The sequence below is a fragment of the Zingiber officinale genome, chromosome 4A, assembly GCF_018446385.1.
Source record: "Zingiber officinale cultivar Zhangliang chromosome 4A, Zo_v1.1, whole genome shotgun sequence".
NCBI classification, from domain to species: Eukaryota; Viridiplantae; Streptophyta; class Magnoliopsida; order Zingiberales; family Zingiberaceae; genus Zingiber; species Zingiber officinale.
Window position 1 is genome coordinate 83,445,097 of NC_055992.1, and position 8,441 is coordinate 83,453,537.

At 41.1% G+C, this 8,441-nt stretch overlaps 1 long non-coding RNA gene across 2 annotated transcripts; it reads right to left on the bottom strand.

The window, feature by feature from the left end:
• Positions 1-213: 213 nt before the first annotated feature.
• Positions 214-1,199, bottom strand: LOC121973400. 2 transcript variants are annotated; one of them, XR_006109581.1, is made up of 3 exons: positions 633-1,199; positions 408-489; positions 214-252 (listed from the first exon to the last, which is right to left on the bottom strand). It is a non-coding gene; the product is annotated as an uncharacterized LOC121973400 (long non-coding RNA). The 2 variants fall into 2 exon arrangements; XR_006109580.1 differs by having other exon boundaries at positions 219-264.
• Positions 1,200-8,441: the final 7,242 nt, after the last annotated feature.

The window sequence follows — 8,441 nt, forward strand, 5'->3', positions numbered from 1 at the left end:
AGATAAGATAACATAGCATGTGGTTGGGTCACTACCTAAAGCATATATGATCAGGTAAATAATATATAGTGCAGAATAAATAAACAAGCAACCATGTAACTATCATGTAGTGACCAACCGAACAAAATGATTACATAATCACTGCTATATGTTAAACATATTATTATGCATATCAAAGACATAAGTCAAAGTACCCGCCTCCAATAAAGTGGTCCAAATCTGACTCCGAGATACTCGTCTCGCGTCAAGATCCTGCATTACCAACTGCATATATTTTTATTTAGCTACATTCTCATAAATAGCTAAATAACTCTCTAACCCTAAATTAGGGCAAATCCCAGACCAACACATAAACCTAATTCAACCCATACATGATCAATAGCATATATCAAATTCCTATGCCTTACCTGAAACTCACAGTCGTTTATCACTGTTGGAAGTAGGATCGTTTGCTGCTGGAATCTATCTATTGCCGGAGATCAAACGATGCTGCAGGAAAACATTCACTACCACAGTGATCAATCCCATAATACAACACAACATTCTAATAAAAACAGTAGATAATCCAAAAAGGGAAGCAATTCATCAAATCCTTGAGTCTACATACTTCCCAACCAACAATTGAACCTCACCGTGGACTGATCAAGACCAGTGGCAAGTTTGGTGGCCGGCACAGAGGTGATCGCTGAAAAATAGAGGGAAGAAGCAATTTTGCTCGGCAGTGGCAGCAAGCGGAAGAACTAGGGCTTAGATTCCACACTAGGGCACCCTCAAAAGAAGTGTGTCTGCGCTAAGGCACAGATAGGGCTGACTATGCTCAGATGTCGCCATAGAGATGGGTGTCGCGGCTGAGGCTAGGGCACCGACAGCAGGGAGAAGAAGATCGACCTGACGCTAGGGCACAGAGACACCAAGTTTGTAGATGAAGAGGACTGTGGTAGCACCGGCTAGGGCTCAGGCGACTGGAGTTCCTGTGGCCGGCGGTGTCTCGGCGTCGGAACGGCAGTGGCGCGCGTGAGGGAGGAGAGGCTAGGGCATGGGGTGGCGTCGGGAGGAAAGGCTCGGCTTCACCGAGAAGAGGAGAAGATGAAAGGAGGAACCGCTACAGCCGGCGGTTTGGGCTCCTTTTGGCGTCGGGTTCGGGAATGAGGGAGAAGAGAGGCGCGGATGAGGACACGGGGAAGAAAGGGCTCGGGTGCGCGAGGGAGAGAAGCAGAGGAAATAAAGGAAAAGAGAAAATAAAATAAAAATAAAAAGGAATTTAAGAAATAAACATTTCCTCGCTTAAATGGGTAGCCCAAACAGGCTTTTTCGGGCCCCGTTTTTATCCCTGTTAACTTGTCCGTATGAGCTCCGAAAAATTCCCGAAAAATTTCCAAAAATTCCGAAAAAATCCCTTATTAATATCTGCCTATTTTTCGTTATTTTACATAATCAGTCCATAGATAAATCTCAACCCTTTGATATACCCTTGATCCCACCAATAGGATCCAGATCTAATAGGACAGAAATAATCAAACCAAAACTCACCAATTTCGGATGCTCCCCTGTTGGTTCACTGTAGGAGGTGGCTGAAGGAAAACCCAACAGTGGAATTAGGGCACGGAAGGGGACACCAAGGCTTGGGTTGCTGCTCCTAAACGAAGACCTACTCAAGCTTTTGGATTCCGGCGATCTAGGGCACAGGTACACCGGCAACAAAGCATCGGACGACTATAGTGATCGGATCTAGGGCAAAGTGAAAGGCTGCTGCCGGCGGAGCCCTCCATGGTGATCGGTGCGGTAAGGACCCTCCGCGACGATGAGATATCGGCAAGGGAGAGGAAGCTTCAGTGAGGCGTCGGCTGTAGGGCATCGCGCTGCTCTGTGCGGCGGCGGCGACTTCACAAAGGGCAGAGGGGTTTAGCCGGCTGCCGGCATTGGTCGATGCTGGCCGATCGGCGCAAGAGGGGAGAGGGGAGAGTTCGGCGGTGTCGGGCAGAAGCACAGAGGGAGAAGAAGAGGAAGAGGAAGGATCGTGCAGGGTTCTTGTATGGTTGGGGAGGTAAGGAACCGTCGGCATGAGGAGGTTAGGGCATGGCGTGAGTTCGGCGGAGGAGAATAAGAAAATAAAAAAAAGAAAGGAAAAGGAATTAGGAAAATAAATATTTCCTCGCTTAAATGGGGTAGCCTAAACAGGCTTTCCCGGGGCCTAGTTTTTATCCCCGTAAACTCGTCCATACGGTCTCCGAAAAATTCCAGAAAAATTTCTAAAAATTCTGGAAAATTCCCTTATCATTATTCGCCATTTTTCGGTATTTTACACCTTCTCTCTCCTTATTTATATCAAATGGATAGGGATCGAGGGCCCTAGATTTTTAAGGTTTCGAATGTTGTAAAAATCCTATTCATTGCTCATTCTCTTCCAAAACTCTGTCGTGTTTTCGACGCCGACGATTTCCTTTTCTCCTTTCCTCTCTCCTTGTAAGTCCTCATCGTCTCTCTACCTTACTTCACTAGTGCTTTTACTTCTCCTTTTTCTTCATCTTCTATGGCTCAAGAGAGCCCTCCTCACATCCCCCTCCTAGATCAGAGGTCCCTAAGGACCATAGGATAATCATCCCCAATGATCATGACCTCCCCCAATTGCCCCCTCTAGGCTTCTTTGCATTGTTCTAAGACCACTTCCCAGGTGGCCTTCGTTTCCCTCTCTATCCATTCTTTTCCAAATTTTCTCGTTACTTTCAAATCCCTCTTCAACAATTAACACCTAATTCCATCCGACTACTATGCAGGGTTGTGATCCTTTTCGATTATTTCGCCTTCCCTGTATTTTCCACTACTTCTATTATCCTAAGCAAACAGAATCAGGGGTTTTCATCTACCAAGCCCAAATGCAGATTGCCTTTTTTGATAAAATGTCTTCTTCAAATAAGGACTCACTACATCTTCATCAAACCAGTTCCTCCTGTCTCTTGGCCAACTGAGTGGTTGATGGACTTGCCACTGCCACCGAAACTTATAGATTTCCTAGAGGAGCCCACATTCGTAATGGCTGCCCACACCCTAGCCAACTTGAAATTTAGCATAAACATTTTACTTCAAGAGGGTGTTTTGTACCTGTTTGGCTTGAGTTCGATCAAGGTTTAGCTAGCCTACTCTTTCGGTAAGGAATTTTCAATTTAAATCTATATTTTTTCTAACTGAGGTCTCTCTACTTTCTTTGCAGCTAAAACTATGTGGAAAGCCTCACTTGGAGCTTCCATTAAATGGACTGAAGAAGAACTCCATGACTCGGCAGATGTGGAGCTAGAACTGTGCGACTCACAGTTACTGTCTCTTCTGCCGCAATCGAGGGCAGTGATGTTACCGCCAACACCAAGGAAATCCCTCTTTCCTTACCCTTTATGGTACCAGTATCCATACCCTCAAGATCATCATAGGGCGCTGTTGGTCTAGGTACGACCAACAAGAGGGGGGTGAATTGCCCTGAAATTAGAATTATATCCTTCTCGTTCTTTCAACTTTAACTAAGACACACTTGTTAATTAATCAAAATAAATTGCATAAAAGAATAAATGAGTCTATCAGATTTACTTGGTTTGCAACTAGGGAGGTTCTTAGTTCAAGATAAGTGAAGCACACTATCGAAACTCCTTCTTCGATCAAGATCGGAGGTGGATAAGCCCTGTACAATGATTAATAGCTTAGAAAATGAAAATAAAATTTAGAAGTTTGTATACAAGTGTTGTGTTAAATGGAGAGGACCAGAGCTCTATTTATAACTGATGTTAACCCTCTTGCATGTCACGTGGCACTCAAATTATTCTTTGTTGAAAACCCATATTGATTCAATAGAATAAATGTAGAATAGATCCCAAGACGTATTTTTTCAAGGATAACTAATAAATGTGTGTGTGATTAGATGTAAAATTCCTTTTGGGTTTTCTAATTAGAAATGAGGGTTGATTTTAGTTTTCTTGCTATCTAGATTATAAAATGCAATTCAGATAAGAAAGTGCCTTTAACTAAATTTATCCTAAAACAGAAATCAAACCCTTGCTGTAAATGAAACTATAAAGCTAAAAAAAGAAATTTATTCTTGAAACAATTAAAAGAACAACTAAACTAAGCTAGAGGGACAACTTATCACAACTTTATTGAAACTCAATGATGCAACTGAAAACAGTGAGTTCAGCTACCATAATGTAAACTTCAGAAGCTGACTTAATGAAGTAAATGCATACTTTAATCTAAACACACTAATAGACCAATAAACTGCTAACACTAACTTGAGCTAATCTTATTCGAATTGAGTCAGTTACCCCTAAGAACAAGCATGCAGAGTTATTGAAAGGACACTACTGATCATGACTTAACAATCAACATTGCAGAGAAAGAATTTGCTATAAAAAATTGAAGAACTAAATTCCGAAGGCTAGACTAACTAACATAAAATTAAAATCCTACTTGTAGAATTGAAACGTATAACAGTTAAATTTCCAAAGCTGAAATGGAATCCACCACAGAATTTCTAATTACAACTACTAGACAGAGCTGAATGCAAACTGGATGAAGATTACAGAGAAAAGAAAACTAAACTAAGCATTAGATCTAGCAAATAAATCCCAAATAAATGTAAGAAAGACATTCCACAAACTCAAAACTCTGATAGATCCCCTTCTCTTTGTTGTGACATAGAGACGCTCTTGGAAAACACCCTTCAAGCAGTTGGTGGAGAAGATTTGAACTACTAGCTAATACCGATGTTGCTCACAGCTCCTGGGAACCTCCCTTTAAGCTTGCGATCAATTGAAATTCTCGATGCATGAAGAACAGAAGTTTGAAATTTGGAAACGCGAGTTCTGATCGATTAATCTGATCTATTCGTCACGGGCGAATTTGGAAATGGAATGGAATCGAAAATGTCGAGGTAACACCGCCAGCACCTCCATTGGATGATGGATACTCAGATCAGGGAAACACCCTCTAATCTGTGGCAGGCTATGAACGCAGAAATCGAAGTCGTGATTAGGGGAACGACCTTCTGTTTCTCTCTGATCCTCAGACACTGATTACCAGTTGCTCAGGTCTCGCTGTCAACGAAGGAAATTGAGTCTCAGATCTGGAACGAGAATAGAGCTTGCATCGCCGTGTGAAGAAGACGAAGATGGCACGATGAACAGTAGCGCAAGCCACTATTCATCGTGCCGAAGCTGAGCTTTTAAATCCTTGCTTGAACCCGGTTCAAGAGTGGCTAATCAAATGGCTTGAGTCACATGGCTTAGGTTGAGTTTAGTTGATTCACATGGTTTTAGCTACTCTTCTTGATTGCATGAACCCAACCTCCTCATCAAATAAGCTTGAATCCCTTGCTCAATAAACCCCATTGGTTACCTACACAATCAAATTACATTTATGAGACAAAAATTCATGAATTAAAGAAAAGAAATGTGGTTATCTTAAATCAATCCTTGCTTTATAAACCACATCACAAATCAATTCATCAATATAATAATTCTCCAAAAATCATCCGAAACCCAACAAAATAATATGCCCAATAAACCAACTATCAAAATCCCCCACACTTATTCTTGCATGTCTCATGTAAGTCAAGAAAACTAAAGAATCTACTTTAATAGTGCCTCCTAGACAAATTCCTAATCATGATTAGAAGCTAGAGAAGGAAAACCATCTAAGATTGTCAAATTTCTAGAACTCAAGCATTCATGAACATCAACTTTTACTCTTGGTTAATAACATAATGATTTTCATCCATCATGAATAAATTGAGAATGATAACACACTAATCTCACAAGAATTTTTGGTGGCCCTCATTCTATTTCAATATGTGATCACAACAATGGAGGGCACTCATGCTACTTATGCTACTTATGCTTCTTGCACTACCGTATGCTTGTTTATCTTCTACTCTCTACCATGATCATGGATATAAATTCACATTATGAAGGTAAATCATAAAGAAAAAAAAATTGAATTAGATTCAATTAGAAGTTTTAGTCAAAAGCAAGCAAAGATAAGAAAGAATTAGTTCAATTGCTAGTGGAAGACATGGGTACATAAGTATGCTATATGATTGGATTCTGGCCACACTCCCCTACTTCTCTTCTTCCTTAACTCACTTCCATATGCATCACTCTGTTGAGAAATTCAGTTTCAAGTTCATTTCGGTTTCCATAGTATTTCAGCAAACTTATCTCAAAATCTCAATATAATGTAAGCTGATTTTTTTTGCCTTTACTGTTCTAAAAACTTGAGCTTGATTTCCTTAGATTTGAGCCTAAAGAAACATTTCGTTCATTATCAGTTAAAGTATTCTTCCTTCACTCTACTTCAATTTCCAGTCTTTATAAAGTTTGGCACAAAATATGCACTGCACAGAATTGGAACAATACTGCTTGTTTTGACTTCACTGTTTCTAGTTCCAAAACTTGACCTCCAAGTTCTTTTCCAGTTGTTATCTGTTGGTGCGGAAAGCATCCGACGATCGAACCCAAGTTTTGATAATGGCAAAGGGTTCAAAGTTAAGTCTTGTTGTTATCTAACATGTTGAATGAGTGTTTCAGGAAAGTCCTAACTGCGGTTAGGCAAAGGTGAAAGTCCTAGGGGGTGGTAACCCTAGGTCCTAGGGGGCGGTAACCCTAGGTGGAGGAAAGTCCTAGCTGCGGTTAGGCAAAGGGAAAACCCTAGGGGACGGTAACCCTAGGTCATAGGGGGTGGTAACCCTATGCGGAAAGTCTTGGCAGGTCGATGTCTTCAGGCAAAAGTCCTAGGGGGTGGTAACCCTAGGTGGAAAGTCCTGGTGTCGCAAAAGACTGGACTAGCCGGAAGCGGATGTCGAGAGAAAGTCCGGAGCCGAATGAGCAAAAGTCCGATCAATCTGGAGGATCGGACTGGCAATGTAAATCTCCCGAGTGGAGTAGGAGGTCGCAGAGAGGGAACAGATGGCGGTTGACCTAGGATTCCTGACGGAATCTAAGTCGACCCTTGATAGTCCGAGACCCGCCATAATATTCTTTATCATATTCATACTGTTGTTTTATGCTAACTTTGTGTTGCGGGATATTGTTTGGGACTAACATGTCTTGGGGTACAAAATAATGATGTTTTCCTTGGATGAACAGTATCGAGGCGCCTCCATGGGGCTTGGGCGCAAACGGAGCCGACTGGCTGGCTAGCTTCAATGGAGGCACCTGAAGGGGTATAGGCGCCTTGAGCAGGTATAAGGCGCCTTAAACAGATGAAGTTCACTCAAGTTTCATCCACGCGGAGGACTCTTTAGAACGCGAACAGCCTTCAAGGAGCCTTGAACACCCTTTATAAGGGGGTTTCGACCAGCACTTCAAACAATCAAGTTCCAGGCTTTCTGTCTTCAACGTGCTGCTAACAAAGTCATTCCGAAGTGCTGCTGCAACATTCCGACGACCCGGAGCTCCATTTTCTTCTTTCTTAAGTTGTCGGTACAAAGTTATTTTAATACTTTCGTTGTAATTTGTAATTCTTATCGATCTTATAGTTGTTGCCCACCGGAATCGATCAAGGATCGCGGGCCTTCGAGTAGGAGTCGTCTTAGGCTCCAAACGAAGTAAATAGCTTGTCTTTCTGTGTGTTTGTTTACTTTCCGCTGCGTGTTTTAACTCCGATAATTTCACGATTCCGATAAACGTACAATTTAGCCGCGAGCGCTATTCACCCCCCCTCTAGCGCGGTCTCGATCCAACATTATCTTCATTCACTAATTTATGAACCTATAATTCCTTCCCGTTTACAGTTCTCTTTTTGTTTTTATTCTCAATTCATTTCTGATTCCTGTAAATCAGCTTCCAAATTCAAATTCTGTAATTCTGCAGTCTAGCTAACTACTGATCTCCCTTCAATCCAAGCTTTACTATTTCAGTCCAATAATGATTTCTCACATTACATTTCTTCAATTAAAGCTTGAACACAATAAATTCCAAATAAGGTACTCAATCTAGCCACTGTATACAAAATTATGAACAATTAAGTTTCAGATTACAATTTCTGAATTGTTTCTGTTCTTGTTTCAGACTCCTACTTAGTCACGAATTTCTGTTTCAGTTTCAGAGATATTGAATACTTGCTCCCATTACTACCTCTACACATTTTCTATTTCCCATTTTTCTTCATTCTTTCCAGACTAAAGGAGCAATTCTTTGAATCAGAATTCCTGTACCATTCAGCATTTCAGAAAATAAGAAAACAAGTAATCACATCCGTTTCAGCAATACAAGGTCTTCAAACAATTCCTCACTGACTTTAAGAGCTAATGATGCCAAGTTGGTACAAACTTTGATACTACTTCTATTCTAGATTCTGTTCTATTTTAAATCCAAACAACTTTAATCTCCTTACAGAATTCGAATCAAACAGTATCCAATTTTCAGTTTCAGCTTTTCCTGTTTCACTTTTACTTTACTGCA